The sequence below is a fragment of the Balearica regulorum genome, chromosome 1 (assembly GCF_011004875.1).
Source record: "Balearica regulorum gibbericeps isolate bBalReg1 chromosome 1, bBalReg1.pri, whole genome shotgun sequence".
NCBI classification, from domain to species: domain Eukaryota; kingdom Metazoa; phylum Chordata; class Aves; order Gruiformes; family Gruidae; genus Balearica; species Balearica regulorum.
In genome coordinates this window covers 48565145-48584495 of record NC_046184.1, presented here as the reverse complement: position 1 = coordinate 48584495, position 19351 = coordinate 48565145, and the positions used below count along the sequence as shown (strand labels likewise).

General features: G+C 41.4%; 1 long non-coding RNA gene across 3 annotated transcripts in view; it reads left to right on the top strand.

The window, feature by feature from the left end:
* Positions 1 to 19351, top strand: part of LOC142600051 (uncharacterized) — a 62157-nt gene that overhangs the window by 11747 nt on the left and 31059 nt on the right. For all 3 annotated transcript variants that reach the window (XR_012833516.1, XR_012833515.1, XR_012833514.1), the window contains exon 2: positions 11822 to 11931. This is a non-coding gene — a long non-coding RNA (uncharacterized LOC142600051). The remainder of the gene's footprint in view (positions 1 to 11821; positions 11932 to 19351) is intronic.

The window sequence follows — 19351 nt, the reverse complement described above, 5'->3', positions numbered from 1 at the left end:
GTTGTGCAATAGCACTGATAATGCACTTTGAGAAAGTCAGTAGAGTAACTTTTCATGAGCAAAGGAGGAAAGAAAGAGATCTGATAAGATTGCAGTGCATACCAGTGACAACCAGAACTGCTCTGTATCAAGATGAGAGAGAAATAGCTGCACTGATAAAAAGGAAATATTTGGTCACCGTCAGCTTCCCCAGAGCATCTACTAACACAACAGACCTAATGAGTAAATCCACATTGGCAGTATGAGTCATTTCTTTCAGCTACATGAACAGAGCTTAAAGACTGTGCACTAGGCACCCTAGCTTCTCCTATTTCAAAGCAGCAGAGAATATTTTAGAGGAGCTGAATGGAATAATTATCTGATTGGGAAATAATACTCAAGGGACTGGTGTCTAGTGGGGTAAATTATAAATCGACATCAGATAACCCACAGAGAAAGGCTGTTTTGAATACGAGCAATGAAGCCTTTGGAAAAGAAACTAGGAGATCAGCTGGCCTCTGTTCAGGCTACTGTAATGTCTTGTGCAATTGCAATTGTCATTGTGGCCGTGAGACTTCTGCTGGAACAGATACAAAAAAGGACCCTGAATTGTAATGGCAAGGGATGGTTTGCCCGGTCATGGAAAACATAGCAGGCCTCCAACTAAATACAGTATTTACATAAGCAGATACTTAAATTTAAGCAGAGAAGTAGCCATATAGAATTAAGGTATCTCTTGGATGATTTACAAGGATGACATTAGCAAGGTAAAGACCATCTGTTTCTTTTTCCCACTCTCTCATTTTATTTCTTTCAGAGCTCGTGTTTGACAGCTTGGTTGAATCTACTGGCAAAACCACCTACCCAACACTGGGAGCAACTGCAGGACCATATATTAACATCTTTCAGAAAGACAGAAATGCCAAAAAAGCACTGGAATAGGAATTGGATTAGTCTGACTTCATGGTATCTTGGGCCTGGTCTGGCCGTGCTTGGAAGTGACACTGAAGCTGCTATTTATTTCTTTGTTTATGTGCTTGCTCATTTAAGTAAATGCAGTATTTTGAGTAGTGTGTAAGGAATCTGGAAAACTCCAGTATTAATCCATACAGGAGATGACTCAGAAAAAAGTGACTTACTCTAAGAAGGCTGCATGCAGGTGAAAGCAGAAAACTTGAGATTGTTCAGATTTTTTCAGGCATTTGCTGAACCGTGTTGTACCTAATACAGGATACTTAAAGTAAATGGATCTCGCACTTAATGTCTGAGTCACTGTTTTCATATCTTACATAGTACTAACTTTTCAGAAATTGGTCCATGTACCAGGTGCAACCTGCAACAAACTGTTTTGCCCCAATGGAGGCTGATCTTTTTGAACTTTGTGACCATTTTTATACTTTTCCATACTTTCACAACACCCCAGACCTACTCCTCATTGGTATGAAACTAATTAAAAATAGAAGGGTCCTGGAGACAGGATGCATGCTTAATTCTGCCTACCAGTAGGAAATCCTATGATAGGAAATACAGAAACAGAGTTTTGGAAGTCAGACTCAAAAATTAAAGCTGTCTTTTGCAAGCTTAGTTAATGATGTGAACATTTTTTTTCTTTTTTCTCACATGTGTACTTGGACCCATCCAGGCCAGATTCTTATGAAAGCCTGGGGAACTCCATTAGCTTCACCAAAGCCCAAACTCAGCTTGCCATGAGCTTTTACAAAATACTGTTAAGGAGATTTGTATGGAAAGTACTAGCTTCACTTTAATAAGACTAGAACCATAGCCTTTTCTCTAACAGCTTCTTTACTAGTGTATAAACTCATTCAGACACTTAAATTACTTTGAGTGACAATGATTAAAGAACATTTTACAAAAGCCCCATGTGGCATACACTAGCCTTCTATAAAATAATGCAAAAATAATTAGCAGGAAGCAACTGAATACTTAAGAGAATTGTAGGAAATAGATCAGTAAAGTTATGAGGCTAAATTCATCCCTGGTGTAATTCCACTGACTTCATTCTGTACGTAGATTTGGAATAAGCACCTCAGCACACTGTGCACATGCTGGGAATTGTCACTTTTAAGCTGACCTGTTATGCCATACCCCACTCCTGGGCTTCGTGCTGAGCTAGATCTTGCTGTCATCTGCGAGGTTTATTCAGATTAGCAGCATTGTGGGTGTGCATGCCTTCCCCAGTGGGGGACAAAAAAAAAAAAAAAGATGCTATTGTCCTGTTGTCATAAAATAGAGGAAATTTTACCAGGGTGTTATGCAGCCTGTTTGGGTTCTAGGAACCTTTACTAAGCAATAGTTGTGTGTATGTATGTATGTGCATATGATGGTATATATAGACACCAACTGTGAAAGTACTTCCTCTCATTGATTAATTTATTGACTCTAGTGGTCTACTTAACTGTATGTATATGCTAGGCAAATGCACTGCATGAAAAGAAAGCATTTTCCTGGCAAAAAAAGAGTTGAATTTAAAACAAATATTTAAAATTTTAAGTTAATAATTTGTTTTAATCTGTCTTGAGGAAAGACTAGCAATTTAATTTTTACATCATTCTGTTAGGACATGTTAGGAATGGGTGTTTCTCAGCACACCACAGAGTTTGTGATCAAGTTCTGAAATACTCCATTGCAAAATAGACACAGGAAATGCGTTTGTTGAGAGTCTGGGAGGGGGTGAGGGAAATGCTGGGCTATGGGAAAAGCACAAATGTATAGAAAAGTAGTAAATCATCATCTTTTTTTATGACTACATTTCAGCCCAAACATTTTTCTGATACACTGAAACAAGCTTTTCTCTTAGTTACCATGCCAGGCAGTGAGCAGTAATAAGCAGTAAGCCTGAATCGCAGGGGCTGATGCAGAATAGATGAGCTGAGAGTCCTTCTGCCCCCTTTTCTACTTGACCTTCCACCATTCAATCCAAGCCAATTTGCCAGATTCCTACTGGGGTTATTAATGTCAGTTCATAATTGCTGCTGATAATTGAATAAGGAAAGAAAAAAAGCATTGGTTATGTTGACATTTCAACCACCTACTCTGAGATTCCCATCTCTGGCTTTGGCTTCCACCCCCATTTCTGTCCTCCGCAGCCCTCGATGCTGCTGTGCCCCTGCTCTTCCAGCCAGTTCAGCCTGCAAATCATGGTAATGATTTACTTTTTTCCCCCCCCCCACATATTTTGAACTTGATCTGTACTGTGGACATGAGAGTACTTTCCTGCAACTAGGTATTCGTGCTCCAAGATTACAAGCACCTTCATATGATACACAGACCCTTCTTTTTATTTGCCCCTACACGACTCTTCTTTGTCCCCTCTCCTACAGAAAACAAAACCCTAAAAATTCCCTCTCACTCCCCACAAAGAACCAATTTATCTAGCTGAGAAAAGACTTAAAAATAAAAGGGCATGTGTCCCATGTGAAGATCTGTGTATGTATGTTTGAGCAGGAAAAAAAGATATCTTTCACAAGCAGCCATAACTGTCTCTGACATTTGATAAGGGAGAGATCTGTTTGTGTGCAGAATTCTAAAGCCATTTAATGATCAAAGAGCAATCCTGATTTTATCTTCCAGTACTTCCTCAGTGGTGATAAGATTAATTCTTTTAATGTTATGTTAGACTGCTGTAACCATAAATAGATGTGTAAAAATACAAACATGCAAGACTTGGGAAGGAACAAGGAGAATTACTTTGTCAGCCAGGAGCAGAACATGTTTTAAATACATATATATTTTTTCTTTTTTTACTTTGATTTTGAAACTTCATTTTTTTTAAATAAAAATGTATAAAACTAAAAAGTTATTGTTTACATACAAACCAAGAGCTGTTTGCCTTTCCCCCCCTTCTTTTCATATCTTCCTTCTCTTTCATCAAAAGGATGCCATGCTGATTTCAAGATTTTCTGACATCTATTCTCTACCCTACTGCTAATTCTGTCTGCCTTCTGCTTGATAGATGGGATGTTGGATGCAGGCCCTTCCCTGCAGGAACTCAGTTGGCACTTGTAAAGACGGCTGTCCCCAGCAGACGTCAATTCTGGAATGTGGCAGGGGATCCCCTTCCAGAAGTCAAGTGTGACGCCGGAAATGCTAGTAGCTATTAATACTGTCTGTATTTTTATGATGAAAAATTGGCAAGTGTGATTCTTTAAGACCCATTCCTACCCAAAGTGTTATTGTGGATGCTGGCATGAGACCAAATGGGTGACTTGAGTCTAGTAAAACTAACCTTGTTCTCTCTTTTTTTCTCACTCTATAAGCATAGGCATCAGAATAATTGAGGCACTGCCATAACTTCAAGAAAAAAATGTATTCTGGGAGCCTGATAACATAGTAAGACATGATACTCAAGTATGATATATTAAAACCTTGAGGTAAGTTAACTTTGTTCATAGTGTATGGGGTAAAATAGCAAACTTTTTTTCTGTCTCATACTGGCAAAAGTTAAAATCTGTAACCTTTATGACCTTTGTGACCTGGTTGGATTATTTAAAAAGTAGTTTTATGTGTCTTTTTTGAAATAAATTCAAATTTTGCATGTATAATAATACAGTTGCATAAGTGAGAAAGAATTTACAAATGCATTGGTATGCACAGTGTAAGATCTGAAAATCTGAAAATTGGTATGCTAGTCTGCTTTTCAGCAGAGCTATTTCAGCAGCTGCATGAAGTGCCTGTTCTAGAAAGCACGGCATTTAACTTACACTCTAATGATTCTTACATTCCTGCCATTTTTGTCCCCACAGTAGCACATCAAAGAAGCTGGCGGCATTTTGGATGTCAGGGTGAATACAATATTTACTAACTAGAGCTATTCCTAGAGACATGTAACCAGAGGGTAGGGAATTATGGATCTGTCCTATACTTGGATGGGAGACCATGAGGAAATCTGTATATAGGATGAATATTTACTCAGGAATTAGGCAGAAACGTTGCACCGAATTGCATCGCCAGTGCTGAGCTGAGAGAATAGGAAAGAGGTGAAAGTAACACCTAGAGATTACAAGTGGGTTCAAGCTTCTTCAGTAAAAGATGTGATAACTCTTAAATCTTGGCTTTATAGAGTTAGATAAAAGGGGGAAAAGATATATCGGGGAAACTGAAATACATTATGATTAAGTTGCTTTTGGAAGCAGAAGAACAGTCAGAGCTGGGATTATAGTCAAAATCTTCACATGCCTGAGTGAACAACAATTTCATTAGCCTGTGCTGCCACTTCATCAAGTACATCAAATACACTTCATCAGCTAACTCCCTGTTAACAGCTGTAGCATGGGGGCTGATAATGGCAATAACACTCTGTAATCCTCCTTGTTCTTTATTTTAAAACCAGAGGAACAAGGAGGCAGAGCTTTATCAGAAACCATTCAGTTCAACCAGCTCTTAAAATTATAGTCTGCTCTGGAACATTTGCTTGGTTTTGCTGTGTGCTCTTCTGGATTCCAGCCCCTCAGTGCCCACCACTGCCAGCTCTTGCTGCTTCTTTTCCTAAGAGCCATGTTAGCCAGTCTCACATAGCAGAGGGCTTCTCCTTCCTTGCCTTTCTCCTCTCTCCTGTCTTAAGCACAGACTCAGAATTCTCCACCCCTGGACACAAGGCAACAGGCACCAGAGAGGCAAAAAGAGAGCAACAAACTACTCCCTGTGCAATGCTCTGGCTGAAGGAGCTAATGTCTGATGTATAAATGAGCTGTCATGATTTAACCTTTTCATATATCCTTGGTGAGGACAGATGCAAGTCTGATGATGACAGTTTTAGAATGAGTTAACAACATTGGAAGAGGGTGCAGGAACCATTCGGAGGTAAGAAGGCTGAGTTGCAATGAGTATTGAGAAGGGACAAATCAGTTTACCAAAAAGCAGATTAAGAGATGTCTCAGTTACTGGCTATTAGAACCAGCATGGAAAAATTGGTTGCTAAAAGATTATTGAATCTTCTAGACAAACACACAACAAAAACTGATGTTTGAAGCTCAAGCTGGATGAATTGAAATGGAAAAGAGAACATGAGTATGATGTTAACCTTAGAAAGAGGCTTCCAGGAGAAGTAGTAAGTTATCTACTCCGGATGTCTTTCGGGAAGGTTAAGTTTTAATCAAGCCCAAATTATTTGCCTTGGTACAGGTCAAATATAATGGCCTGTGATATACGCAGACCCTGAAGTTCTGCCTAGCCGTAAAATACATGAATAAAGACATTGTATGAGTCTGTGATTATGTGATGGATTAATGGGACCAGCAAATGAATAACTGGGACAGGAACTTGGCTGTGTAACCTGCTGTTTGGGACCTCTAGCTAGCTTTGGAAGATTAATCTGGCCCCGTTCCTGTCTGTGTCTTTTACATTAGAAAATCCTGGGGAAAGAGAAATCCAGGAGACAGATCCTACCCAGATGTAGGCCATGGCTGCTAGACCTCACAGGCAGAGGTTCCTTTTTACACACTTTCCTACTATTTCCCCCAGTCTTGCTTTCCTAGCTGCACAGGGCTCTTCAGCCTAAAGGGAGAGAGGTGTCATTCCTGTCCTTGGGGTAGTACATAGCATAGTTGTCTAGATACGCTCTTAAGATACAAAGTGTATGAGTCTGAGTCCTGGGATTAGACAAAGCTTCACATCAAGTCTCTGGTTCCCTGAATGACTGTACTGACCGATAAGTAACTATGTATAAGTGGATATTGCCATCAGCAGTTGTTTTTGTTAATGAAGTGGTGGGTTTCAGTTTGAGATTAAAGTACCTGTGTCTATGGTCCCATTACAGTCAGGGTAGATCTTATCAGTGCAGTCTCACTGGAGCTGAAAGAGATATTCAGCTATCCAGCCATTAGGGCTGCAATTCAGTTGCCCACACAAAGCCACTTGGGATCCTCAGAGGATCTGAAATGTCTGCAGAGTGCTGGCAGAAACAACCTATGACCTATAGGAGATCTTTTTCCTGGAGTGGTAGCTAGAGGCCAGGGAGGATATCCCACAGCAACCAAAATAGCACCAGACATCTACATCTGGGTAGCTCAGTCCATTCCTGGGTGTCAAATTTTGCTTAGCTACATCACTCTCCTGCCTCTATTGCCTATATAACCAGATGTCTGCTGAGAACGATGGGAGCTTTGACACTGCGCGCACGAATAGGCACCCACATTTAGGGGTCTTAAACTGAAGCTGAATCCTACCCATGCTAACTGTAGCTCTGGTGCTCTATGTTATGGTCACTGGTTTAAGTCCACGCAGAGAGTACCTCCTCAGGGATCACAGGTTTTGCCTAAATGCTAGACTGAGTGCCAGGCTCATCACGTAGGTGTAATTGCACTCAAGTGGCTAAACCTTGTGGTCCTGAGAGCTCCAGGGCTCAGCCTGGAGTTCCCCTATGAGTTGTAAACGTGACTGATGTAAAGCAGTGCCAGCAGGAAGGCTTTCCAGATCTGCTGTTTAGGATGAATATGCCTAAACTGTGCTGCAAACGCAGCTTGGATGTGGTGAATTTTGTCCTAAATGCCTTATTTATCACTTTAATGTTACATAAAACTGTATGTATACTTTAGCTTAGCTAGGAATATATGTACAATAGGCAACAAACCAATGTTAAGACCATCATCTATGATGGGAAGAAATCCTTTTTTATCATTAATGAGGAACAGAGATTTTTTTTTAAAACCTGTAAGGTGAAGCAAAATTTCTTAATCACTGTCCTATTCTTAAGAATGGTTAACAATATCTTTAATGAGATCTACCTTTGAATGGCTGTTATAGCCATGGAGTCCTTTTCAGCACTCACTAAGGTGAGAGAATAGAATTGAAATTTGTAGCAGAAGTTTTCACTTCAGTCAAGGAAAGATCACTGAGGGAGATAAACTGGGCAATGAACCGTTATTGACACTAACTTCCTCACAACAATAAAAACAGAAGAGTCTGGGTCTTCCACTGCAGACATTTTTATTTGATATAATACTGACTCCACAGTGACTGATGAGGTGAATAGAGAAAGCAATTATCACAGAGCCAGCTGGGAAGAGAGTTAGCAGTAAGCAAGGAAAAAACCCAATGGCCATGATTTTAAGCCAGAAAATTCACATTTCTTATGTCCTGCTATCTTACTCCTTTCCTTTCTGCCTGCACTGGCACAGCTGATCCTGCTCTGCTAAAATGCTTTGTACAACGCATATCCCAGCCCTATTTGTTTTACCAGCTTTCTGCAGCTACCTCTAAAAGCCCCACCAAAGCACAGCATTGCTTAAAAAAATGTAACAAAAATAAAATTATTTAGACCACGTTACAATAAGGAAGATGAGCCCTTGGTTTGCTGCCGTACCCCTGTTGCCATTACTGCCACAATGCACGGTGCCCCTGGGTAACCACGGGCCAGCTGGGCACAGGCAGAGCCCAGAGCTCCTCCCACATCACCACACTCTTGCCCTTTGACTCCAGAGCTGCAGGGCTTGCTCTGGAAACATGGATAACAGATGATGATCTATGCCCACTGTGGCTTCCTCCATGCTATGATCATTCATTCAGGGCAGTTTTGTTGGGGATCTGTCCTGCCTGCATTAGGTGAGGAATGCAGAAGGAACTGAGTCAATGGGTGTGATGTGGTTGGCGGATGCAAACCCATGTCCTATTTTACTTATCTGCAATGATCTTCTTGCCTCTTGCCAGCACAGCTTCCCAGGGAGGCAAGGACTCAGCCCCAGGAATGGATACCGCTGCACTGTTTTCTGCTCTTTCACACATCCTGTGTCTGAAGGGGCTCCTCCCTTTTTTCCTGGGGTGTTTAGAGGACAAATACCTCTTGGGCAGGACCCATTTTTACTTCCATGATGTGGCTGTGAAAAAAGTATAGCAGAGTACTACAGTAGAGAGCTGGACAACATGCTCTTTATTTCTAGAACAATGCAGCCTTTTTCTGAGTTGAACAAACACTTTACCCAGCAATGCTATCCTTGGCAGTACTACAGTGTTCCCAGCGTCCACGGCCTAAGTAGGTAGATTAAGTTTCTCACTTGATTAATCACGCCAGTGGCCCTTGCCCAACCCAGGTGTCTTTGCAGAATAAAACATCTTCACTTCCTAAAGTGCTTCTTTGCTGCTGCAAACTTTTTTAGAGGTTTGATAAAATCCTTTTTTGCTGGGTGCTCCCTTCCCAGTCACTGTTAAACCACTCATTTGAATCTATTTGTTCTCCAGATCAGTCTCACTGCTGCAGATCTCAGCTGTTCCCAGCATCCAAGTCAAGCTTGTCATGCTGCAGAACCGTCTCCTCTAGTTTTTTTTTGTTTGTTTGTTTCTTGTCACCCTCCTACTGACCTACCAACTAGTCTAGGATTACCTTGCTCCATTACCCTGTCTTGGTTTTGAACTGACAATTGCTGTCTCAAGTGATACTTAAGTTGCTACAAACAAATCGTTTTTGTCCATCTGGGTTTCATGCTTTCCACCTTCAGTGAGTGGAGGTGGTCTGTTGGGTATTTTCTTCAGACATGGCTCAGCCTGGTGGGAACTCTGCCCATCCCAAGCCAGTGACACTGGGGCAGTGGACTTTTCCTGCATTGCATAAAGGGGATTTAGCTCTGCTTTTGAAGTGTAATCGGAAGAGAAAATATTGTTTAAGATTCATAAAACAGTGAGAGAAGGTATAACCATTAGAACTCGAGGCAGCAAACAGCCTGTTGAAAAAGGGGGCTTGAGCAGAGGAACATGTTTTCAGTAATCGGCAGGAGAAGCTGTGCAAAGCTTTCCGCGTTTCGATTCTCATGTGTTTTAGCAAATTGTCCCTGGAGAGGCAGCATATACAATATGGGTAACCCTAAACCCTGCTTTCAAAATGAAAGTAATTTGCATTCAAAAAGTTTAGCCACAGATTTGCACACCATGCTTCAGAATTGTAAAATATGGGGGGTGCCAGGTACAAATCACCCCTCTCCGAACGTTCCTCCTTCCTACCAAGGTAGAGGAAAGCTTTAAGGACTTCTGCTCCCCTTGGACATCTTTGATCTTGAGGTGGAGCCCATTTGTTCTCCCTCCTGCCACTGATGGAGGCCACATTGGGCCTCCTTTTCCTCATCCATAGAGGCAGCTCTAGAGAAGGCGTGTCCCAAGGAGGGCTGCAGAGAGAAGCTGCTTTTCTGTTTCCTGGCTAGGGCTAACTGGCAGAGGTCAAAGCAGCACCATTAATCACCATGTCATGTGATGGATGGCAATACCCACTCCTTTCAGTGATTACAGTTGCATCTCCATCCTTATATCAAATCAAAAGCAGCCAAAACATAATGTCAGCCAGTAATTTATTGAGAGCCGCAAGCTAATTCACCCTATGAATAGAGCACACTGGTTGACATGATGAGGATGAGGCCATGATAAACAACTGAAGTCTCCTGACAGATGAATGGATGAGACTGGTCTCACTGGACATCCATCAACAGCTCTCTTCCTGAACCTCACTTGCCCCTCATCACAGGGCTGCTTCCTCCTCCCAAGGGGTTTCCCTCCTATGCAGTCTCTTTGCTGCTGGAGCGAATCCTCCATTTCCAGCCTGCTGCTCTGGTGTTTCTCACTGCCGTTGGCAGGGTGGGCAGTGGTACTTCTGTCGGTACGGAAGGGCTGTCGGGAGCCTTCCCAAGCTCTTAGGAAACAACAGAAATTGTAGGAGCCTGTGTTCTGCTTCATCATCTTCTCTTTCTCCTGTGGGATGGAGAAAAAGGGCTGGTTATGACGTACAGCTGCAGGATGAAAGGAACAAGTGTGGGATCCCCCATTCGTTTCATGGCATATGACATTTATTTCTTTACTCCCTCCTTTGGCTAAAGAAGTCCATTGTAAAAATCAACATTAAGGCTTTGAGAACACCTACCCCCAGCTGCATCAGGGTGCTTGGTGGCACCCTCCTAACACACTGCACTGGATCTAGGAAGAAATATCTGCTGTGGGAAGTCTTATCTGAGGGGTAGCATTTCTTAGCGTGACTATAAAGAGGAACTTGTGCGAACCGGACGTCTCGGGCACTCTCCCCACCATCCTGCGACTAGCTGAAGAGGCTCTGTGAAAGTGATCCTTATCTGCAGCCTGGCAACTGTATGTAGGTCTTTGTACAGCCCCACAACCCGCCGCCGGCTTGTAGATACCGTAGGAGTCCTTTCCTCCGAGTAAGATATTTGCCAGTCCTGAAAGAGTGTTTTCCTTAATGCTACTTTGAATCAATTTTATTGCATGACAACATTAAGAGGAAAATAATATGTTTGCTTAAAAATGTAGATTTTCAAGAATGGCGCAGAATTTCAGCAAGACCATCCATTAGCAGTACTCTTTCTTTCCAGTTCATATTTTATCTTAAAACTGTCATTAAAACTGGCAGGAGAATACGAGGGAGGAGGTCACTGGTTGATAGATAATATCAGAGTTGGCTAGCTTATCTACCTTGAAATGTATCTTGTAGCTATAGTATAGTATTATACAATAAATTGGGTTTTAGTAACCAAAACAGGCTCCTCCCCATCAAATTTCTGTGGCAGAAGAGCAGAAATATTTGCAATCTGCTCTGCCAAAATGCTAATTACTCCCTAGGGAATCATCCGGTTATGCACAAACATGTGGCTGTTTATATCTTCTGCATAATGCATATAACTTAACTAATGCACTTTTTTTTTCTTGCACAGGAGATCTGTATATCTGAGTTAATATTATGTCAGGTGCACTTCCAGAAGTTGCAGAAGAAAGAAACAAATGAACGTTCGTCACAGGAATGCACAGAAGTCAGCCATGGATTTCAAATTACAAAAAATTTTTATGCCTTCTCTGTATAGCAGCCACATATATCTTTCTGTCTTTTAATAACTTTCAGGTTCTCAGGGGATTGCAATGTAAGTCCAACATGGGCTCACTACCAGCTCAGAAAACAGGCAGAATGGATGATGAAGTGAAGAGATGCTCATCTTTCACTCCTCGCTAAAGGTAATTTGAGGGAATGGGAGTTTCTGTGTGGGAGAATATGTGATGCAAGAACAATCTAAAAATATTTCTTTTTGCTTCCATAGCAACTCCCATGCCAGCATCTCTTTGAATTCGTTAATTTGTTCTTTCAGCCCTCTTTGTGGGCTTTGTCCAGTTTGCAGAGGTGTAAAGTGATGTTTACAGCTTGTGTTTGCAGATGTGTGTCTGCAGTCTCTTCATGGCAGCAGAGTACCTCCTCTTCCCTGCTGGCAGCAGCACTTGCTAGGGGAAGGGGTGATGGCCTCACCCCCGCATGGGGAGCCGAAGGGCAGCAATTTCCCTCTGCAAACTGCTCTCTCCTTTGCACTCTGGCCCATGTTCCAGCTGACACAAAAATATCAGAAGGAAAGCCCTGGCAGCCCTTATCTCATGGTACAGTGTTGTAAAAGCAGTCTTGGTCACATTTTATCTCTATCTCTTCTGTGACATAATGGTGCAATTCTGAAATTTATACTTGCAAACACTCGTTTCAGTAAAATACCCTCACTTGGCTCTGTGAGGGAAGGAGACAGAAAGGGGGTGCAAGGCTGTCTAAATTGATCTTTTTTTTTTTAGTCCTGAAGGAAAATTGAGTTATTTACGTGGCTCTGTTGAACATTTCCAGGTCAGCTGGATTTGAGGGAGAGATGGAAATGAAGTTCATTTTGCTGTAGAAGTCTGCCTTCTGCCTTGTGGCTGTAAAGAACACGCGTTAGAGCCAACGGCTCCGCTTTTGAATGGGGAACAGGGTTTGCAACCTGACACTGAGCAGCATGGCCCAGTGGGTAGGACAGGAATCTGGGAGTCCCTGCTCCTTGTCACATCACTGGTTCCTTGCAGTCGTGCCTTTCTGCCTTGTGTCTGATGGCAGCAAGGATACAGTACATCTCCTTCTTTATAAGTTATAAGCAGAGCCTTGAGTGAAAAGTGCTGTTACAAGAAAGGTTTTATTGCTTTCTGGAATGTTGGGGTTTTTAAGAAAAATTGTATTATTTTAGAGAATGTTTGACTGTTCCTGGAAATTCAGTGAGGGTTAATACTTCTGTGTTTACAGGTGAACAGTTTTAAGCAATGTTGGGTGAGCAGTTGGTCACGTTAGCACATACCACTCTTCTCGGGGATATGGAGGGTGAAAACAGCTGCATTGTGCCCACCCTTCCACAAGCCATGGTGGACAAGTGCCTTAGGCTCGATACAGATTTGTGTGAGGAGCTGTTATCCTGCAGGAAAATAACTATGAGGTGAAAACCAGCCTGATGGCAGTGGTGATGGTGGGAAGGTGCTGCCAGTGAAAGGTCCACAGAAGTCCATGCGAGTAGCTCTGAGACAAAGGCCACACCAGACTCAGGGGACTCCCGCAGCCGGGGTGTGTGGCCATGGGCAGACCCTGGGAGAAGGAGGAACCACTCTCTGCATCTTGAAGCCCAGACCCAGCACTCTCTGTTTCTAATCCCAAACTTCTTACGTCCTTCTGAAGTGCTCTCAACTTTTGTCTCAGAGTCTTGTCCAAAATGATCCAGTTCCCCAATTCAACAGCTTCTCTCAGACCCCAGACTTTTATATCCTCCTTTGTCAAAGGAACAGAGATTCAGCTGATGTGGCCAAATGGCTGCTGGATGGGCCTTTCTGTTCCCCTTTTTTAGTCTTTTGTCACCCTTGGACCAGATTAAAAAAATTATTTTGATCCTCTTATACTTCTGACTTCAGCCTTCAGCCAAAAAATCCATTAAAATCAAAAGCCAGCATAGATATCTCAGTCAACACAATTTGAAACTGTAATGGCATAAAATAAAATAACAGCAAACCACTCCGGAAGATGCCATTTTAACAATCAAAGCAGCTGCTCTGCCATCTAGTGTCATTGAATAATGTATGCCAAAACCTAGCTTCCACCCTAACTGTTGAAACACCTCTACCATGTACTTTTCTTTCTAGCAGGTCTTGAAGGTCTGGCATGTGCCTCTATCAGTGGGTGACAGAGAGAAGGATGTAAGTCAGGAGTAGTCTCCATTGAGAAGCTCTCCTGTGGCAATAAGGTGAATATAACTTGTCCCTTACATAAAAGGACTGTTCCATACCTGGAAATGTGAACTGCAGAGCTAGGTACATCTGAAGAACTGCTGATCTTTTTCCAGTGATTCGGTAGCTCTATGGAGGCCACATAACAAATTCTTTATTTTAGGCAGGAATGCAACAAGCCTGTCAGGAAAATTCAATCTTTTCAAGTCTACCAGATGTTCATTTTGCCCCAGGTATTTTCTGCTTCATACTATGAGGTCAGCTCCAGAAGCAAAAGATTGCCTAAATTAGGCCATAAAGGTCTGAATGCCAGTGATAGTTGCTGGATGATGGAGACAGGCAGGAATTTGTTTGTTTGTTTGTTTTTAATTCCCCCTTTGTTTGTTTGATATCCCCCTCAAATGAACTTACATTCATCAAGCCCAGGGAACTGTTTGTTTTTTAAACAAGTTAATAAAAAATAGTAAGTGATGAATATCTTTGTCTATTTTAATGCCCTATGTAGGTACTTAGAAATAATTTAGAAATCCTCTTTTTTTCAGGGCCATGCGCCATTCTTGCCAGGGGAATCAAATATGTGGAAATAAGGAGTTACTCACGTATTCTGCCTGTTTCTTACCAAACCAAATCTCCTTAGTTAGAGGTTGTCCTCATAAATCTTTAGAAATTGACGTGATTTGCCAGAATAACTCCAAATTTGCATCAGTGCTCACAACTTCAATTGATAACAGATGTCTGGCTCCAGTTAAAGGATTTAAAATTTAAGTATGACTTTACACATCTTCTTCTGAAATGTCACAGCTCTTTGTACTTATAAGTAGAAGCCATGCCAGAGCAAACCAATACTGTCAATAGCAGAGCTGAAAGAAAACACACAAAGCACAAGACACTGCATTCCAGAAACAGTAGAAATGTGGTTTGGAAAAGCTCAAATTTGAGGTTACTAAAACCATGATATAAATACTGCAGCACAGCAATAGTCTGCTTAATTTAGGAACTGATGAGAAAGGCTGCCTTACATCTTCTTCTTTCTCAAGCAAGCCCATGAGATTGCCCGTTTATGGGGACATAAGTGCAATGAGGCAGATCTCAGCTACTGTTACTCAAAGGTTTCCTTGAGTTTTTGAATTCCTAGCCCAAATAGATGTTCATCCTGAAATAAGGACAAAAAAAAGAAGAAATCTTTCAGGACCATAGACATGGATTTTATCTTACCATAACATCTCTAAAAGAAACATTCTTACAGCCTGTCTTGCTGGCAGGACATCTAAATCCATGTTTGTTCCCAAAGCACCCCAGTCTGAAGTGCTGCAGAGGACTCTGGAGCCTCCTGAGGTGGCTCTGGGGAACACGCAGAACCTTATTGCATTGAAGGTGACTGAAGAGGTCCGGGTTTTCCCTTTCCCTCCAAAGCTGACCAAAAGACAAATGGGTTTTCAGGTGTTAAATGATAGCCAGGGACCAGCAAGCTTGGTGCATGGGTATTGTTTACTCTGATGTGCTCTGGTTCTCAAAATAAATAAATGATCCCCTTTTCACCAAAATTGAGTCACGTTTTGTTTTTATCACAATAGTCCCAGCTGTTACAAATAGCTGGCACTAATAATCTGCGGTTTAGGCTGATTAGCATCCTATATCCCTTCATTTCTGAAATGGAATTTTAATCAGATTGTAATTCCTTGAAACCTCCACGTCAGTGAGTACTTCCCTAACCATTAATCAATTGAATTTTGCCCTCTATTAAGCTGCTTAAATCCACTTCACATTACTGATTGATAACTTCCATTGCCTCCAGCACGTCGCTGACATACTGTGGTGGGTTTTTTTTAACATCAGGGCCATGACACTATTATAAGACTGAGAAAAAGAGCAGACATTTGCATTGCTGCTGTTGTGGCTTTTCAGCTTTCCTATTTTAAATCCCTGTTTTCTTCAGGGATTTGAAAGTGGGTCATAAATTCATTCCAAAGTGAAATCACTTTCATTGGTCTAATCATGCAAGTACTCAATGTCTCTTCTGGGAGGCCAGTTCTTAGTGTGGAAGTAGCTTAGCTCCTTTGGCTCAAACCCCCTGCATTCATATTTTCTGGCCTCTGTGCTCGTTTTTATCCTTTTGTTTGGCTGGTTGCTTTTGGTGCTACTGTGTTGAAGCACAAATTTATTTTTAATAAGGAAGTTGGTAAGTTGTGACTCTCCAGTGCAGAAGGATAGTAACAGTTGTTTTGGCTAAGAAGGAAAATGAAGTTTTTTGACTTGAGATCAAGTACTTCCTATATTAATACCTTGCAAACTGGTTTACTGAAAATGTGAAGAAGCTACATTAGCACCTCGGGTCATGAACAGCTTTAATGATTTGTCAGGACAACACCACGCAACCTGAGGGAACAATTCTTCAATCCTTGCCCAAGCCAAGGGGATTTAAGTCTCTGGGACTGGGTCATATATCAACTGGTAGTAAATAAAGAAACACAAAGCATGCTTCTTAGAGCGGAGGGGGTTTTTGGGTTAATTAAGAGTTCATGATGGAGGGCCTGATTCAGGCATGTCCTTTCTTAGATGCCATTTCTTAGATATTTGTTTTCCCTGAAGCAAAACGGGTGCTTCGCATGCTAATTTACAGCAGTACGTGTGTTGTGTTTCAGTTTTAACCTGGTAACATGTCCCAGCTATGATGCACCCATTCATTTAAGTAATTATCTGAAAGGCAGAGTCACGGACAGTAACACCTACCGTCTGGAATTTGGCCACCAGAAGATACCAGAGGAAGATAAATCCTCAGAGCCCCAAGGTAGCACAGAAATCACCTTGAAAAAGTAAACTGAGTTGTCCTCAGGTCTCACTACTGACGTATAAAAGAGAAAAACAAACCTCACAAACCCAAGCATTTCCATTATGATTACTACTGCTAAACCTAATTAACTCTCAGTATGTGCCAGACATAGCAGACCTGATTAAAGTCTCCTGTTCTGGTGTTAAAAGATAATCCAAGGCCTTTAAGCTTTTATTCAGATGCCTATGATTTCACTAGAGCACCTGCTGTACAGCATATGCTAATTAGAATTTTTGAATTAAAATGGTCTACATCACCCATTTATGGGAGGAAAGAAGGAAGGAAGGACATTTTAGCACTAGCTGACTGCCAATGGCAGCTCCTGAAGGAGTGGAGTTCCGCTGCTGTCTGCAAGAGCTTAGGATATTTCTTTCTTAATCACCTCTGTTGGAGATTAACTTCACCTTTGTTTCACTTCTACCTTACTGAAGTTATGTTCCTCACCTTGCTGTGTGTTGTTCAGGCTGCTGGAAGACTGCCTTTTGTGGCTAAAGGTATATTTCAGTTCCAGCTGAGAGCAGGTTTTGTTGTTGCAGTGGAGTTCTTCCAAGTTCAGAGCAAATTTTTTTTTAAGTAAGTAAGTAAGTCCCTCATTTTTGCTGAGACATTCCACTTTGGACCAGAGCAGGCTCAGAACAACTGTGATGACCTTGGTGGTATCATAGACTGTGGGTTTGACAGGAGAACTAGCAGCACAAGGCATTGTGTAGTAGGAAGTGACTGTATCCTGAGTTAATCTAATAGTACACGTAGTACTTTTTGGTACTTTGTTGTTTGCTAGAACTTGTGAAGTCTCCCAGTGTTTGTCTGTAAAGATTTACCTAATGCAGTCCTTTGATAACCAGCACGTGTCCTCATTTGTTTCAGGGGAAGTCTTTTCCACTTCTATTGACATTGCAGCCTACTGTGAACCACTGAATGAGGAGCTGGAGAATCAGGGGTCCCATTTATAGCTTTCTAAGTCAATAGAAATAATCCCAGGGGAATTTTGAAAGAGATCTTTAATTACTTAACACTGACCCTGGAAAATAATCTCCTGTCAGAACTAGTTTTTCAGCGGGACAGCTAGTCACCTGATGCTTTGTTATGGTTTTTAAAGAAGCAACAAAACAACTGGATGTATTTGTTATTGTCAAGAATATGTTTTAAGACATTAACTTGAGTTCTTACTTAGAAGTTTGCTAGGCTAAATCAGATGGTCAGTTTTTCGTAGCAGAAAATACCTGCGTCTGTGTGTGGGAGTTCCTTCAGAAATGCAACATGATTTTTCTTTAGGCACTGTTAATATTTCAGGTTGACACTGTGTTAGAAAAATACAGAAACTCTTTTTTCTTGTCTTTTGGGTTATGCTATCTGTAATTTATGCCAATGGTTACAAGAAGTGTTGGTGCAAACTGCAAAATTTTGTAAACGGAAATCGTGCTGTACTAAATCTTGACCATAACCCAGTAATCCTGAGCTGAGAGAATACTTCAGAAGAGTCAGTTTTCCTCTTGCTTTCACATCAGTAATCAGTAATACAGAAGTATTTAAATATGTGAAAAGCTGGTACAGTTGATAGAGTGATAACAAAGCAAGGGTACACTATTTTCACTATTGCCACCCTCCAAGGCTCATTTAAAAAAAAAAAAAAAAAGTATCTTTTCCTGGTTTTTTATTTGCTTCATAAATTTTGACCCTTCGTCATTTGCATCTCCAGGATTTCTTCTGCAACTGTGAAAGACAAAGAATGTAAAAAGAGAAGTCTATGATTTACAATTACAAATTTCTTATGGCTATTAATTAAAGCAGGTTTTAATTTCCGTTCTGGCTTCATGTTGTAAAATCATTGTTACAAGTGAATCCTTTTTCAGAGGCTCAAAAAAACTCCAGAAAGATTTATGGGATAACCTTTCTTTTAATCACTATTTTTTGCTTATGTGTTTACCTTTCTGTCCATTGCTTGTTCTGTGCATATTTGCCTTTATTTCTGTTGCTTCCTTTTCTGTGTTTGCCATTCTCTGTCGTTCCTATTTTCTCAGTGTTTGTCTTTCTCATGCATGCTTTTAATGTACCTTTGCTTTTCTTAAAGCCTTCTGTGTGCTCATATTCTCTGAAGGTGCAGGGTTATGTTTGGCAATCAGTAACTCAGTGACTGAGTCACCGATCTCACTGAATTAATGCCGCATCTCTGGTATCCTTCCGTCACCTTTCTCAGCCTGCTTCTTTCTGACACTCTGAGGATTTGTTGAACTACTGTGTCAGGGTAGGAAAATAGCATAAGCTTGCTCCTGAGATAGTTTCTGTCCCCACTGTGATCTAGTTTGCTCTTTCTTGGCCTCTCATTGTTCGTTGCCTTGCCAGAAGCTGTGATATCCTCCCTGCTTCGTCTGCAAATGAGCCCATACATTTTTGGTGAAGCCCTGTCTTTTTACTTCATTATAGTGAACCAAAGGGAACGTGCTGATCATGACTCTGCTTCAGGATGTTCATATCGTGCTAATGCCACAGGACTGGCACAGACCATTCCCTTAATATGTGTTCTGTGACCAGATACTTTTGCTGTGATCCAGC